This window comes from Camelus ferus, chromosome 29, assembly GCF_009834535.1.
Source record: "Camelus ferus isolate YT-003-E chromosome 29, BCGSAC_Cfer_1.0, whole genome shotgun sequence".
Taxonomy (NCBI): Eukaryota; Metazoa; Chordata; class Mammalia; order Artiodactyla; family Camelidae; genus Camelus; species Camelus ferus.
The window spans coordinates 5,063,423-5,081,559 of record NC_045724.1 but is presented as its reverse complement, the minus strand read 5'-3'; the positions used below and the strand labels follow the sequence as shown (position 1 = coordinate 5,081,559).

Genomic DNA, 18,137 nt, shown 5'->3' with positions numbered 1-18,137 from the left:
GGTAAATTTGGATTCATAATGTGTACTGTGTCATGTTAGTCTTATTAAAAAGCTTATAGTGCACCTTCTAGTCCCATTCTTACTCTTCCTCCATTAATGGTAAGGAAGCCACGCTGGCTGGTAATTGAATATGTTAATGATTGTTCATCCCAGGTGTTGACATGGCCTCCCTTACTGCATAGTTCAACACCAGTGGGATGGTTTGAATTGGGAAACTGAAGGTAAAGTAAAATATTAATGAGAAATGAAGGAAGAGATGCTACAATCTGTAGGGGAAGAAAATGGGAGAAGAGTGTATACTTCTAGTGCCTCAAGGGAAAGAGATTTTCCAAAACATGTGAACTTTCTCAGTGGCAAAAATTATTCCACCAGGGTTCAAAATAAATCTTAGAGTCTGTGACTATGCCCAAGTCGGATTTCTTAAGCATATATTTTATTTGTGATGCATTTTTAAGGACACTTTTATAAGTGATAAATAAAAAGAAAAAGTTGGTTTCCAAGGTGAAATTTTAGATGGTAGGTTGATGCTGGAAGCCTGTCTGCCTGGCTAAGTGTTTTTAGACTATCTTCCAACAAGCATAGGTCGAGATTTGGGGCTGTAGAGGGTTCAGTGGTCCTCCTCCTTGTCCTCTCTGCAGGGCCAGTGCACCCATCCCCAGTGGCCTGGGATACCAGTGGTACCTCATGTCACCTTTAGGAAACTGCCTGGGCCAAGGGTAAACCTCCTCTCAGGGAACAGCCGATAGCCACACAGCAGCTGATGCTGGCTCCAGGACCCCTTGCTTCAGTTCCGCTGAAGGACCTACCACTGCTTGGCGGTGAAGAGCATTGGAAATGGACACTCAGCACAACGGATTTGAGGATTAAGGGTCCTGGACAAAGATGAAGGACAAAGTCTTCCCATAACTCTGAAAGACTTGTCCTACAAAAGCAGAATCCTTATCCGCAGGGGAATAAGTTGAATTACTTGAGTTCTGTATTCTGGTGCTAAGATCAGGATTAAGAAAACTGGGGAGAGACACCTGAGTTACCCTGAGGGAACATTTTCCAATCTTAGCATGTACATCATGGATATGGAAAGAGTTAGATGATGTGAAAGCCTTCTGAGTCCTTCTAAGTCCTTCTATCCACCTGAGTGGATGCAGGAAGAGTGACAGGTTCCATTACAGTATCTACTTGAGCAAAGCTGGCTTACCTAACTCCTTCAGAAGCAGCAACGAAAGCTTGAGGCCACCAATGAATGGAGGACTCACGCTGGCCACTGTCCTGATAATTTGCATTCAGTACAAAAGGAGGAAGAGTGATCTTTCTGTGAGTTAGGAAGAACACAGAAACTGCTTTCCAAAATTTCTCTGTGCATTCATATGGAGAGTAGACTTGCCTTTTTTCCTTCTCTTTTGATTCAGCCACTAGTGAGTATACTTCAGCCTGGCCTATAGTGTGATAAATCAATCTCTAAATCCACCTGGAGAGGGGTTTTTGCTTTACAACCTAGGAAAATACAAGCAATGAGTCTGCGATCAAAAAAATACAAAGAAATTAGAAAGTATTCCCTTCTCAATTCCAGCTCATATATTTTCATTCTTCACAGCCAAAATTTAAAAAATGCATAACTGTATATATTTTGAAAGTAAATTTCTTGTGATTAAAGTGATATTAATTAAAAATGACATTGAGAACAAACATTTCCTCTTTATCATTCGGAAAATTCCTCAAGGCCAGAAGGAGAATAGAAAGCAAACTTCTAATTACATTTTTTGGTGACAGTACATTAGAAGGGCTGCCAAACACGTGGAGAGTGAGAAGAGAATGAAGAAGGAAGAGCAGTGAGGACCTCCGCAGTGTGCGTCTCAGAGAGCCAGTCAGGTTCACTTTGTAAAGGTACTGGGCACATTCTGAGACACAAGATCAGATCCTTCATTTGAAGAAGTCAGAATAGGGTGCATTGACTCAAGTCAGGAACTTCCCAGAATATAGTTTGTTTCCCACAGAGGATGGGGATAAATAAAGAATATGCATGTAAGCGTTTTTTTTTTTTTAGGAAGAAGTCTGTCTCCATTGCAGGGGGAATAAGGAAGTCCTTGAGTTGTGAAAAAAAATTAATTGCCTATCTCCATTAGCTGTTAATAAATAAAGGCTTATTGAACCTCAACCCAAAACTCTAGGTAAGAAAAAAAATCCCACTCATTTTGAGCCATGACTCTGATCCCTCCTGAATACAAACCACTTATAAATAGATCAGCAAGGAGAAATTCAAGACACTTAAACAATGAATAATCAAAAAGGAACCAACAAAATGTCTGTACAAAGATTCTGCTAAAAAAAACAAGAAATGAGCATAAAAGGCAGAAAACACAGAAAATAAGCATGGCCATATAGCAGAGAAAAATTTTGACCATCTTGCCAAAAATGTTGACCATCCTGCCAAAAATCTTATGCATCTATGCATCTACGAACAAGTAGCAAATATAGAGAAACAGAAGCTCATGGAATATGTGAAAAAGATAAGAGACATTATTATTACATGTTGTCTTTGAAAAATCTAAAACAGTCTTCCCTCCCTCCCTAGGTTTTTTCATGCCATTGATTTGTTGAATGCTGGTACTTTTTAAGATCTCTTCCTAAAGTGGTCAACAGAAGGTTTCAGACAATGGCCAAATAGTCCCTGAATGGTTTGATGACTGCAGGTGGCCAGTCACACCACCCAGAATGAGGAAGAAAGCTCTGTGCTTTTCAGATAGTTTATATACGCCAGACAATCAAGGTATAACAACTGTCCCCACCCAAAAGCAATCGTAAGAGGCTAATGATTGTAAGATGTCATGGATTTTAATAATCCACCCCAATTTTAGGTATGTTAAAAATGTGAAAAAAATGTACATCTTAAAATGGACAGAATCTGTTAAAATGACCTGTCAGAACCAAGACAACTATTTGTGATATAAATAAATAAATATGGATTAAATAAGGATTAAAAGAAAAAAATGTTATATTTAATCATAAGTCAAAGCTCAATTTTGTACTTTGAACAACAGCTACTTCTATAGTAAGGTGACTCTTAATGATTAATAATATAACCACGATAATAAGAATGTGGGCAAAGATAGAAAAATACAAATACCAATAAATATATCAAAGATTGACTGTTAAATCACCAAATGTTGAATTAAGGCTAATAATTGCTAATTGACAGACAATTATAATGTGAAAGGATACATAACACAGTGAAAGTATAGCAGTTACAGTGACTTTGTATACAAACACTATAGCATAAATCCATGAAAAACATTCATAAAAGCAAAATCCATATAAGAAGGAATTAAATAGAAGAGAATCACATTATTAGTAACTTTAATTTACCTGTCTCAGTCTGTGATACATTAAACAAAAATAGGAAATGTCTAAATAATATAGTTAAATAGGAGCATTAAATTAATATTTCTATAATACAATAGCTTAAATAGATCTGATATACCTTCTACTTTGTATCAGTGGAAAATTAATAGGAATTGGTAACATAGATTGTACAGACATTCTTAATTAGTCAAAGTAGAAGTATGCAGAAAGCATTCTTTAATAACACATTAAAACAAGAAATTATTAACATTAAAGAGTGACCACTTTTGTATTAAAATTTTAAAAAATGATTGATAAAAAAACTCATATTTAAAAAATTAATCCTAAAATAAAATCTGGTAGAAGTTCCAGAAAATTAATAACTGGTTAGTGGGAAATATCTAAATTGTTGGAATGGAGGCAGGAAGCTCAGAGATATGTTCACACGTCCTAAACATGTATATTAGTAAAAAACAAAAAAAAAGAATTAAATATATTAAGCATCTAATTTATGAGAAAAATAGACTTAAGAAAAGTAGGAGACATTAATAAAGGTAAAATTGGAAGATAATGAATTGAAAAAGAAAAAGAAAATAAAACTTCTTAAAAAGAGAAATCTCAATGCCATTTTTGAAAAAAAAAATTGGCTCACCTAATTAAGAAAAATGGAAAAATGCACTATGAGAAAAAATAACTAATAGGAGGGAAATAATCAGACACAAAGATGAAAATGTTAATATATACATATACTATTCCATATATATTACAGATTATATATATTTAAATATGCAATATAATGTTTTCCAGGTATATGGTCATCATCTTTGCAAATAATGATGAGTTAACTGAAAAATATACCAAGACAATAAACAGAAAAGCTATTATAAACAATGAAAGAACTTAGCAAGTAAAATAACTTTTCTATTCATAAACAACATAATTTGAACATAGAATGATAAAAAAAAGACTACTTTTAACTCTACTAGCAAAACCAAAATACTGCAGATAATCTTATAAAAGTGTGCAAGACTTGTATGAAGGTTATTCTATATATTTGGAAGATTGAATCTACAAAAGAGGACTTATCTGTAAATCTCTGAAATTCCCATGATCCCAGTAAAATTCCACGGAGATTTTGTTTTAGTAACTGATGGCATTATTTCTAAATAAAATAATAAAACTAGAGTAAAAAGCTAAAAGAAAAAAAAATGAGGAAGTGAAGAGTAATGAGGGGAAACCAGCCTGACTAAATACTGTGATTTATTATAAAGCTGCAGTCATTTGATAAATGTGATACTGTATATACATGTAGAGAGACTGCTGGAACAGCAAAGCAAAAATAAAACAAAAACAGACATAGAGAAAATACATACAGGAATTTAGTATCAAATATAAGTGACATTCAAATTGGATAGGTTACACAATAAATGATGTTGGACAATCTTGTATCTACCAGGAAAAAAATAAATTTGGGCCATGTGTAATACCTTAAACCCTCAACCTTCCAAATTGAGCAAAATACACACACACACACATATATAATTAAAAGAAAAGTCAAGAAACCAGGAAAATATTAGAAGAAAAATAACTTATAGACATATATATGTCTATATAACATATGTATGTGTGCATACATTCATATGTGTACAAAACTTTGTAAATATGATATAAATCTATAACCCAATTGAAAAATTATATGTAAAAGCTTTTACAAAAATTCTGCAGATGCATCACTATTAAGGAAAATACAATGATAAAAGTGAAAGACCATGATATATATTTTCCTAAGATGTATATAAAGAGCTCATATAGGTTCATAAGAAAAAGATGAAACATTTAATAGAAAAATAGGCTAAAGATCTGAGCTAACAGTGCACAAAGAATAAATAGCTCTTAAACATATCAAATGACTTTAAAGTCACTGTCTGGTGTGTGGCTTTGGAGAGGCAGGTGTTCTCATGCATAGCTAGAAAGAAATATGTAAGCCATTATTGAAATTACCATGCATATATAAGAATTTTCCTATAGGTACGTTTCCATATATATAACAGTGTGTAGACTAAAATTTATTCACTTGATATTATTTGTGATAACAAAACATTGGAAACAAATTAAATGTCCTTCAACAAAGAAGTAAATTACAGTCTATTTATATAATCCATCTAAGATTTTCCCTATACTGATATTCCCATATGTATAAGAGAACAGTGATTAAGTAATTTATAGTCTACTGCTATATAATAGTGGAGACCTTTATAAAGAATTGAGGAGATCTTTATGTGCTGATGTGGGATGATCTCTCAGTTATATTAAATGATATGCCAACTGTGTGTTTACTAGTTTTATATCATCTGTATAAAACCATTTGTATAAAAAAGAGGCAAAGAATATTTATTCATATTTGTTGAATATGTCAAAATATATTCCTAAATTTATATAGAAGAGACTGATACAGTTTGCAGTATGTGGGAAGAGGACTTGCAGATTTGAGGGAGAATTGTATGTTAAGGAGACTTAAAATGAGTGCCATTTTCTAACTCCTAAATTTTGAACCATGTCATTTTGCCTTACTTTAGAGAAAATAATGAAGATTATTAATTAATTAAGATTAATTTCAGAGGAATCTACACACCAATCAAAATTGGTTGAATTAGCTGACCAATTTCTTGTTAATCTAAGCCTAGTTAAATAGACTTTGCATATGAAAGTACAATGAGGATTTTCGTAGCCTTTTTATGGACTATAAGTCAAGAGCATAGGATAGTCCACTAGCTGCATATTTATAGGCAATTCTGCGTATTTAACCTGAATGAGAAATTGCCTATATTCTGCTATCCCATTGCCTGGCAAAAGTTTTTTCTGAATAAGGGCACAAATACTGTATAGACTATCTCCTTGAATTTTTAAATTGAATGGAAATTATAGGTTGCCTTGATAATAATTCATTGAATATTGGAGTAAGAGATCTCTTTTAGTGTAATTGATGAAGTTTAGTAAAATTACCTGACTAAAATACATGGATCTAATACTTTGTAAAAATTACTATTTTCAGTTTGGGGAATTGCCCATGCATGTGATTACTGATGTATATAAAATCTGTGTCTTTTATTTTGCTCACTTAGAAGACCCAGATAGTCATACATTTACAAAGTCCTTTGAACTCATGTTTCTCTCACAGTTTTCCCAAAGCCATCTTTACTTTGATTTCCCAGAAATTACTAGAAAACTCTTGTTGATCAATTTGCTCTTCAGCATCTCTGTCCTAAGAGTGCCTACATGCTTAGTTTGCAACTTACATTTGCAATTTCCAGAAATTTTCTGGCTAAGACAGACATGGCAAGTTACTGGTGGTGTTCCTTTCTAGAACCATATTTCATGTGTTCTGAATCATTCATTAGACTTCTCTCAAAAGGTATCTGAGTAATATTCTGCTCAAAAATGAGAAAGATGAGAAAGGTAAATTACTTAGTTTCCATAAGTTTGGTCAAATTACTATTAATACTTTTGTTTACATGTTTTATTAGTTGGTATAGAAAACTAGAGAGAAAATTAGGAAAGATTGTTTTTATTCATTACATGTACATTCTGGTATGGTTAAAGTAAAAGCTAAATCTTAAGTGATTTATTGTTTTGTCCAATATCCTTTCTACTGTTTGCTTAAACATTCTTAAATTTAACTACAGTTTTTTTTCCTGTGGACCTATTTATTTTTTTATTTCAGCATGTTCAAAGGTTTCTTCTCATTCTCTACCCATAAATTCAATGATTTAAACTCAGCATCTCTCAAGGATTTGAAATTTAAAAGACTCATCTGCTTCTTTATATCTAGAATCTTTATCAGTCTCCTTATGACTAGGTAAAAATGAGGCACAGGTGAGGGGCTCCCAGTGTCCGCAGAGGAAATAATATGCTAAACCCTTTTAAAAATAAAACATAATTTGAAGTTATTAGAGAGCTTCATTTTTTTTGTGTGTGATCATTTGCTAAGCATGATTTTAGTTATGGATCTGATTAATTTTGAATAGCACACAGTAATTAAAATTTAATAACACTTCATTTAATTAGGTTAGGTATTCTCAAAAGCACTCCAAAGCTCAATTTTATAATTCATAGAAGCAAAAATACCCACTTCTCATTCATCATAATGATCCCATATTAAGTGGAATATAGTGAGAACTGGAGGGATGAAACACGTGTCAGTCAGTACCAAAAATTATTTCATGGTGTTTTAGCTACACATAATTCTTGGCTCCTAAATTAACTCATCTTTTACAACATAAGATACCATTATGAGATTGAAGACAGTGTTAGATGCTAGGGACAAGGCAAAGATGAATAAAACAGCCTCTGACCTCAAGGATATTAAATCTAGTAGAGGATTAAACAAAAGGAATTTGATGATTGCACATTAGAATTTCTGAAGTAGGTGCTTAGAGGCTTTGCAATTCAGCATTTGAATGTGGGTTTTTACCATCTTGCAGCCCTGTTATTCTGAGCTTGTAGTCTCTTTCCTCATCGTGTTGAGATGGCTGCCCTAATTCTGGGTTGTGTGGCAAGGCCAAGTGCGAGGGGGAGGGGCAAAGATGAGACGTATTTCTTTAGCAATGAGGCAATATTTTCAGAAGCCCTGCAGATTTCCCATCACATCATATTGGTTAGAATTGTGACACACCTGTTTCTATGCTAATCACCTACAAAGGGTATGGTTTTGCCCTGATTGGCTTAACTGAAGCCCAGAGCCTTGTAAAGAGTTTTAACTGAACAGAATCAGTTCTCTGGTAGCAAGGAGGAATGGGGAAAGGAATAGTTTTGTTTGTTTGTTTGTTTGGCAACTGTTAATGTCTGCTATATTATTAAAAATTTTTGAGGAGAGAAATGTGATGGTCAGAGCTGTGCTTTTTCTCTCGGCAAGTGAAATGTAATTTGGCAAAGTGGACAAGTGCCTTCTAGGTTTCATGAAAACTGTCTGTTTATGCCTCTCTTTTCTTCTTTCCTTCCTTCTTTTTCTTTCTTCCTCTTTTTTGTTCTTTACTATTTCACTTAACTGTTATTTTGATTATAAAATACTTATATCTATCACCCTTGTTTTTTTCCTTCTTAAATTTCATTTCCTTCCATCTTCACCTTAATCTGTTACCATGAATTCTTTTCTATGTAACTGAAATAGTCATAAAAACCTGTCTATCTTAATCCACTATGGATCCCTTGCAGTCAGATTGGCTACATCATACATAAAGACTAGTGCAAAATGAAGATACAAGGCTTTTTTTCCCCAAAAAGTTATTAAAACTTTAATATGGTGACAGCAGAGCATTAAACTAAGGCTTTGGCCCTGTGACACTGCACAGGCCATATGCCCATGAACCTGGGCCCTCCCTGCTTTAGGGTTTGTCCTCCATCCTATCCCCAAAGAGATATTTCCATTGTTCTTAGAAGGAGTACTTACATCCTTAACATGAGCTAAGTGTTATCAGACTAATTCTCCATCTGCACCTGCAACACGCTAGTCCCTGCTCAGAACTCTAGTCTCCAGCCACAGTAGTTTTCTTTCACTGTCCCTCTTACCACCAAACCCCTGGACATTTGCACATGCTGTTTTTGCTCTGTCCATACCTCCTGTCATATTTATCTTTCAAATCCTATCATTCATAACATTCTCTTAAAACCTCCACTGACTTCATAACCATGGCAAATTTCCATCATGTGGCACTGGTTTTTGGTAGCAATTGTAACATTTTTAAATAAGTTTATTTTTGTCTTACAGACCTTTTTTTCCCCACTATCTTCCTGGCCATTTGGTCAGGATGATCAAGTGTTTTTATTTGCTGATTAAAATCTTACTGCCTAGTACAGTGCCAGGCATAGTGAAGGGTCTCAATAAACATTCAGCAATTGAGTGGCAGAATGAAGGTGATGAGGAAGGAGTGGAGAATAGGACAAATACAGTTTTTGTCACAATAATGTTTAATAACAGGCAAACTAATAGTGAGATTCTATGAAGCTAATGCATTGGTTTCATTAACTTAACATTTAAAAATATTTGAAATTAAATCAATGAAAGATGATTTATCACTTTATTTCTTGTATGCTGCTTACAGGTTTTATTTGTGCAGAATAGAATGGCTAGCCAACACAGGTTAGTTTTGATACGGATAAGACTGTTTTGCTTAGGAATGGCCAGGAACAGAATTAAGTGAATTGAAGTGCTTAACACACTCTTTGCCTTGATCCTCAACCAAGAGCTTTCTCCTAAGTAAATCTGAAATATACACATGCTTCCTTCCCTGCATGGCTGAGTCTTAGTCCAGTCGTACGATTGCATCGGGGCTGGAACACAGCGTTCAAGTCGGAATCTTGAAGGGTCAGCTCCCTTCTTCATTCATAGGATAAATATTGGTTCTCCTGATGCATAAAAGAGAGAAATGGTTATATTTATTCGTGACACTAAGACTGTTTTAAGTCAGCTGGAAAGAGTGTCTCAGTAGTTCTTCATGGTACTCTGTCTTCCCAGTGAATGTAGTTGGTAAAGTTTTTCTGAGAAATGTTTGACTTTTCCAGAAGGTCAGATTTTGCCCTTGGTCTGAAGGTAGTCTTAATACTTGTAATAAAAAGAATCTAAGCTGCATTTATGTTGTGAATAGCTGACCAAATGCATAACCTTTTCTCCTGCTGAGGAGAAGGACCATAGTTCCTTTTCATTGTCTGTGGTAGCGAGGCCCCAGGGAGGGCTTCCTTAACTTCCTCTGTAGGTTGCTGTAGATACCAAGTGACATGCTCAGAAGTGCTTTGCTGGTCATCTTTTTAACTTTGCATTCCTTTAATCATAGCTAGGAGACAGTTCTTTTAGAAAGTTTTGATATTTTCCAAAGGAAAGTAAAGCTTTTATTAGCAATTTTTGAGTCATTGGTGCATAGACAAAGCTTAGTAAAGATGAAACTGAGATGAAGAAATGCAGTTTTTTTCTCATCCTTTCATCACTTAAATATGTTAGAATGTGTTCCTGTTAAACTTCCAAAGAAAGTGTATCTTTTGAGTGGTGTTAATCATAAAAGAATTTTTTTTCAAATGGTACCAATTCTCTAAGGAATTTTGTGAAAATCACATTCAGACATGTTTTGTTCTCTTTCTTGTTCTCCAATTTATTCTGAAATATATATGTAAGATTCTTGCAAGACACTTAAAAAGCATGAGTGGTGTCAGTGTACCTAAGCCTTGAAATAAAATAGTTTTCATTTTAAAACAAACTGGGTAAATACTTTCTTCATAGTCAAATTCCAAAATTTATAGTTGAAATTCTGATTTTCTGTAGTTGTATTGATTTTGCAGGAAAGTGCACGCATCTATCAAAGTCAGAATAATGATACCAGCTTCAGATTCACTGTCTTTTGCTTAGGGTTTTCTAATACCAACTGATAATCTGTGCTGTCTAATCTACAGTGATATGAACTATAGGTAGGTACATGATGGGCATTTGAAGCTTGAAATTTTCCTTATGCTTTCAAGTTGCCAATCCCTTTTCTCTCTCTATGTATGTATGTGTACCATATATACTTATGCATGCATAGGCATATATGGCATATATGTATATGTGTTTATACACACACATATGTAAATATATATACACACACAAGCAAAAAAAGCAAACAAACCTGTGTCCTGCTCTCAATTTATTTCACTGTAATAAGGTTGCATTCCACATGTAATTACGGTTGACCTTGAACAGCATGGGCTTAGGACTGTTTGTACTGCCTCCTCCAATAGATTTTACAGTCATCCCTCTGTATCTGCTGGATTCAACCAACCATGGGTTGGATAATACTGGCCAATATATATATATAGTGTGTTGGCTACATAACACAATTAAGTATGCACAACTTAATTTATATTTGCAGTTGGTTCTGAAGTTAAAGAGAAATAAAGTCATTTATTCATTCATTCAGTAAATGGTTACTTAATATCTGCTATGTATGGGAACACAATAACCTTGTTCCTACCTATAGGTATAAGGCTTCTTTTTGCCCGTTGCCTTTCTGTGCACTCCATTCTTTGTTTGTTTGTTTGACTCAGATGAACTAGACTGGAAAACTAAAAGATGATTTTAGATTCTTCATGGTTCCAGCCAAGATTGTTAAGAAGTTTGATCTCTTTTTACAATGTCTCTGATTATTGCCTAACTTATGAACTTCTGGAGTCAAAGTGAAAACTGGTGCCTTGGAGTTTGCCATGAAAGCAATTTTTACTTAGACTTGATGATGACCTACCATGGCTCATTCTTCAACTTCTTTTCATTTTTTGAGATGTCTCAAAATATGTAAATGTCGTAATGAAAAGCTGTTGGTTAAGGAAGACAATCATTTGTATGGTGATAAAAAGCCTTTTCTTGGTATCGCAATAGAAAGAAGAGGGGGAGAAAGTTGATGGTAGGGAAAGTAAAGAGGAAAGAGATTTAAAAGCAGGACGTGTGATTTTAGCTTCAATGTGTAGTGATCTTGGAAGTCATCAATCCTGTCCTTACAACAAGAAAAATAACTGAACAAACTGAAAGCCAGTGGCTTTTCTTGGGCACATCAGATAAATGAGGTCTCATGGCAGACTGCCATGCTGAAATTTGGAGAGAGGCTAATCCAGAGAGTCACATCCAAGGTCTACTTATGTGGAACAGGAGCCACAGAGGTTGTTAGCTGGTTAAGGAGCCTTTAAATGGTCATTTTCATGAATTGCTAGAGACTGTGGATTACGTGATTGTGAAAAACTCCTGAGCAGAACAGTTTTAGGAGCATACCCATAATTTCATGGGTTTTACCTCGTGAGGAACTAAGATCCTCTCTTGATTCTGGAAAGGAGAGAAGAGTCATCGTTGTGAATATGTCCAGGGTGTTCTCTATCACAGAGACCTGCTCTCCAGGGTAAAAGGTCTTACTAGAGCCTTGTCCCTACTGGGAAGAGGATTTCTGCCACTGCAGACCCTCTAGTCCCCTGGGGGTGGGGGTGGGTGGGAAGCTATCAAACTTTTATTTGTGTAGGTCAGATCCATGGGACACAGGGCCACTAAAAGACTGAGACTTAGTTGTAAGACTATAGAACTGTTCACCTTCTCTGCACCTTACCAACAGGACTCCAGTATAGTTCTATGTATCTCTATGTCTATATCTATATGTCTATGTCTGTATCTAGAGGAAGATTATAGCTGAAAGGGCTTAAAGACACAGACTTAGATATAAAGGAATAGAGAAAGATAGATGACACTTTAAAAAAAAGCTGAAGTAGCTGTTTTAATTTCAGACCAAGCAGCAATCAGGAACAAGGAAAATTGCCAGGGGAATAGAGAGTACAGAGGAGTTCAGTAGCTTGTCAGTGACAGAGTCAGGGTTCAAAGCCAGAGACCCAACCTTAACCAAGACATGGCTTTGTTGATTCTGTAAATATGGCATTAAAGCTACCTTTTATGAAGCTGAGCTGGATGGTTCAAATCTTGAATGGCTCATCAGTAACCATTGTACAGGGCTGACTGGTGCCTGGTGCTGTATTCCTGTTTTTCCCAAGTCCTTTGCCTCATGGGTCTCTAGCCTCCCTGATTCCAGCCGACCCTCTTGGATCTCAGATCTTCCTCCCCCATTGCTATAAACCTTGTTTGCCTCTGCAGATTGATTTAGCACTTCAGAGATGCTCTCATCAAGTACCCCACATCCATCCCTTCATATGGTTTAAAGTAGTGAAATGTCTATTACAATATAGTTGGTGATTTTGTCTGCAAATAGAATTTGTGAGTATTTGGGTTATAGATCCAGGATTGGGATAGAAGCTGGACAGAGGAGATGATTAAAATAGGAAAGTCTTTTTTCCTCCTAAACTGTAACACTGTATTCCTCCAAGCAAAGTACTCTGCATGATTCTTAAGGGCAAGGGCCATAACTTATTTAACTGTTTCTCCAACTTGGGATTTGTAAATAGTTGTTTTTAAAAACATTAGATGAGTTACAATCCTTCATAATCATTTAAAATAGTAAAACATGTCTCAAGTTTTAGGAAAAGCTCATAAATATATGATAAATATATTGCATACAAAATTAAATATATTTTATACAAAGGAATGCATTATGGCATTCCTATAACACATAAATAACATAACTCTATTGTATCATAAATTTGGCCTAAATCTAACAAGCTAGCTATAAAAAGCATTTCCATTTACTTGTTCCTTTAAATTTAAAAGAGTTTGTTACGAAGGTTTTAGATGACCTAGGATTCTGAAAAAGGCTGTCCTTGGAACTTTGAATAATGCTTTCCTTTGATCTTGATATATATTCCTTGACAAACAACAAGTCATTCTGTCTTTTGGCCTAGAGCTGAACTCTTTAAAAAGGAAGTCTGTTTTCCTCTTTGCCATTCAGTGCACAGTGCTAAATTTTAGACCATTGCAATGGTAGGTAGAGGCACTTGAAATGTAGTTCTGAATTAAATATCTTCAAATAAACCAAATGAGGAAAATCATGGACCACCTACATGACCACAAGTAGTAAATTCCAGGGACTTACCGTGAAAGGCAATTTCTCTTATATTCTGATTTCTGTCATTCATCATCAAACAAGTGTTTTGTCAGGCAACATTTTAAACATGCCATCTTACAACAGATGAGTGCTGCAGTATGACTCTGTGCAGCAAATATTCTGATAATCACAGGGTTGGAATCCTAGAATGTGTTAAAAGAGATTGGACTGTCACTACAGCAGTTATGTTATCATCATTTAAAATATTTTTTGAGTCTCATATTATAGTTGGATCATGTAATATAGTTAATAGCATATTTGAAAGCATAGAACTGTGCCACAGTGCGTTTTGAAATTTGCGTGTATGCGTGATAGCATGTGGGCTGTGAATGATGATACTTTATCTATTAAACATGTATTTGGATGAATTAAAAGGTCTCTATTTCACTAATTGGTTTAAGATTAGTTGATCAGTGAGTTGTGCTATTCAACTGAGTAGACTGGTTATTTCATTCTTGAATATCTTGGTTGTTTTACTGTTGAATCAATCAAGTGTTTTACTTGATAAATGATCAGTTCCTCTTGTCTTCCCTTCCTCACTTTCTCCTTCCCTTCCTCATTCCTTCAATCCTTTCTCCTTTCCTTCCACCCTCCCTTCCTTCCTGTGACTGTGGATAACATTATTCACAGTCTGTACTTCAAACAAGGTGAACTTTGAGACGTAGCATAGTTTACAGCCATTTACTAGTGACCTTTCTTAATCATTCTATGACTCAGTTTCCTCATATAAAGTCAATTTCATCAAGTTCTTTTAAAGAGTGCCTAACACACGTTAAAATACTCAATATACTGAGAACCAATTCAGTGGAATTTCATTGCAAGGATTGCATTCCTTTTGGAATCTTTCAAGTCCTTGCTTAAGTTTTCTTCAGTAGTTGCTTTTCAGTAAATATTTTACTTAAAATTAACTGTGGGGGGCTTGTGTGATGATCTTGTTTTTACATTATTTACTATTGCTATTCTAGACTATTGATGCCTCTCTGTATCCTGCCTTCTCCCTACTCCACAGATGCATGATTGTAAATTTCTGCAAGATTTGTCACTTGGGGAAGCTGGTTTGTAGCCCTTTACCTCCTACCTGGGATTCTGAAAGTGTTAAATTCGTAATTCTGTCACTGATGTGTGCTTCCTGCATAACCCATAATACACCGCACTTTCATCAGGAAATGGTCCTAAATATATCATGCAGGCTCCTTGCACTTTTTACTGTTACTTCCCCTGGTACTTTTAATTCTAGGAAACTTGGGACAAATTGTATAGATGCTTCATCCATGCCCAGATTTTTAATAATGTTTCCCATTGTAGCATAAGGATTGTTGTACTGGTGGGAAAGGAGTGTCCTGTCCTTTTATTTTTCCTATGCCCACATTTCTGTGGAACATTCAGTGGAGGTCACCAGGTCCACTTCTCTAGATGCTATGGGGACAGAGTATCCCACAAGTCATTCTTTGAGTACTACCTTCATAATTTCATTAATATCAAACTATGTATATTTTTAATACCAAGTGATTCTCTTATATTTTTGATGTCCTAGTCAGCATTATTCATTGAATTTTAGATTACTCCTTTCCTGGATAAATTCCTGTAATTATAATCTTCTCTGACAGCCTCTGCAGTGACTACAAAGTCACTCTTCCTAACTGATAAAATATCCTAAACTCCTAGTTCTCAGATCTCCTCAGCAACACTGGCATTTGACATTCCTTCATTTCAGCTGATTTTCATCCCAGCTCCACCTTCCAGAGGGGAGCAGGGATTTTTGCCTTTATTTAATCTTGATCAGAATTGTCATGGTGTCAGTGCTTCATGGGTACTTATTATCTGTAAGGCTAATTTTATTTTAATGAGGGCATAATAAGCAAAAGGTTACATTTCGATGATGGAGGTTCCTGCCTTTTCCCACTTTTCTTTGTCTTCCTCCAGGACACTTGTCACCCCAAAATGTGTGATTTCTTATCTGTCCTGAGGTTCCTGCTTCCCTCTGTCTGCCCAAGGAACCCTGTTGTACACAGGAGGTGTGGTTTCCTGCCATTTGGCCCATGCCCTGCTTTTTCTCCTCATATCTAGCTATCTGCCTGCTCTGACATCTCTTGGGGAAAAATCCAAAAAATAAAAACATTTGTGTCATTTGTTTATTTAAAAACATTAAGTAGTTAACACATTAAAAACTACTAAATTTATTTCATATCAGCAATTTAATATACATGTATGATTGCATACACTATAGTATCACGTAAGATTATTAATTATGGCACTTGGATTTCAATGAAAATTTTGTTTGTGACTCTAAACCTTAGTGTGCTGTTTTAGATACCATGTCTCTGATGGTCCATTTTAAACTGATATCAAATTATAGCCTTTCTGATGACTTCTCTGCTAACAGCCACTTACTGTCCTAACTGGACTGTTCACTTCTTTTCTAGAAGATAAAATTAGAGTGTTTACTCCTTGTACTTAACTTTTCCTGATTGAAATAATTGTTACAACAGGTAGACAGTTGAAAATTTTATTTCTTTACTTTATGCCTTAAAAATCTAGCTATTTTTTATTTCAAAGTAATATTATAACAGCAAGGAGTATTTAAATAAATTATATACAGCCCAGTAAATAAATATTTTCATATTCTGTATCAACACATTTTAAGATCAGAATATTGACATTAAGTATAATAATTATATTAGATTTTTAAAATAATTACAGTGAAAATGTAATCATGTATGGTAGACACTGAAATGAGAGTGGTTTAAAACAATTTTTCTCACATAAAAACCTATGTCCTTTCCCTTTGAGGGCATGACCCAGAATTTGCATACATTACTTCTGTGCTGATCTCATTGGACAGAACTTACTTTGCCTGGGGATGCTTTAAGTATAGTCATTTTTTAAGGCAGCCTTGAGCTTTGCTTAAAATACAGGTTCCACTACTAAGGATGTTAATGGCTATTGTGAGACAACTAGCAGTGTCTGCCTCCAATAATAATAAGATTTCTCTGGTCTTATTTCAGAAACAGCCCTTGTTGGGCTCTCACCATAAGCCAGATTCAGAGAATGTAAAACAAAAAAGAATATAATCATTACCTTGGAGATTACAGGCAAGTCCCTGTGACAGGGAGTGGTGGAGCATCACAGTACAATGCATTATCCACTCAGGATTAACTCAGTTTGGGGTGGGGAGGGGGTTGAGAAACACTTCAGGGAAGACTGGGTATTAGTAAATGAATTTTAGTTTAGTTAGCACTTTCCAAGAGTTGTAAATTTCAGATTCCCAATTTGTTGGGGAGTGATGGGAATGTTAACTGTCTTGATTGTGGTGGTGGTTTCATTGGTGTGTATACATCTATCAAAATTTGTCAAATTATACATCTCAAATATGTGTAGTTTACTGTACAGGAGTCATACCACAATAAAGGTGTTAAAAACAAAACAAAACAAACAAAAAATAGAATTTCCCAAGTGAAGAATGGGCTAAGACATTCTAGGTAGTGAAAGTATCAGAATATGTCCCCTCAAAATATGCCTCGTTGGTATATTGATTATTTTGAGCTGCATACACTTGAAAAACAGCAAATGCAGATAGAGGCTTTCTCTGCTCTCCACTTATCTGCCTAAAGACACATCCTCCAAAAGGAACTCAATTGTCAAAGTCTGGTCCCCTCCCTGGGAGTTCCATCAACCAGACAATATTGACTCCTATCACAGGAGAGACTGGATGTCCATACCACACTCAGACAGACTGTCAGAAGCAATCACACCTCATATCTGTTCTTCTAAGGACCCATTCATCTTTCCTAAAAATCATCAACTGTCTTCCAAGAGGCCTGCATCCTTTCAGCGCTTTCCGTTTTAAGATGGTATTTAATCCTGAATTCTAAGCCACCTTCAGGAATTACTCATTTTTTCTTGAGTACTTCCATTGTATACATGTTAATAAACTCTGTTTTTTTTTTTTCTTGTTAATGCATTTTATTATAGGAGTCTGAGCCAAAAACTCAGAAGTGTGGAGGGAAATCTATTTTTCCTCCCCAACAGTAGTGAGATATGCTATGAAAACAAGCTATGTCATGAAATGGCACGAGGAGTTAAGTTCAATATGGTGGTACGTAGAGGGTTAATAGAGGAAAAGTGGTAGGAGATGTGCCTACAGAGATATCTTTGAGACAGGAGGGAAGGGAGCAGGGCACAAGCATTGAAGGAATGACATAGCAATTGAGGACAGAACATAAACTGGTTAGAACCAAGATAGGAGAAGATTCA

The 18,137-nt window shown here is 35.3% G+C and overlaps 1 protein-coding gene across 9 annotated transcripts in view; it reads left to right on the top strand.

Annotated features, from left to right (window-relative positions):
• Positions 1–18,137, top strand: part of RALYL (RALY RNA binding protein like) — a 585,337-nt gene that overhangs the window by 95,017 nt on the left and 472,183 nt on the right. Inside the window, exon 1 of one of the 9 annotated variants that reach the window (XM_032470305.1) lies at positions 1,641–2,165. The exons of the other annotated variants lie outside the window; for them this stretch is intronic. The gene's annotated coding sequence lies outside the window, so the exon portion shown is untranslated. Of the gene's footprint in view, positions 1–1,640; positions 2,166–18,137 lie in introns of those variants that run through there. 9 annotated transcript variants of the gene reach the window in all.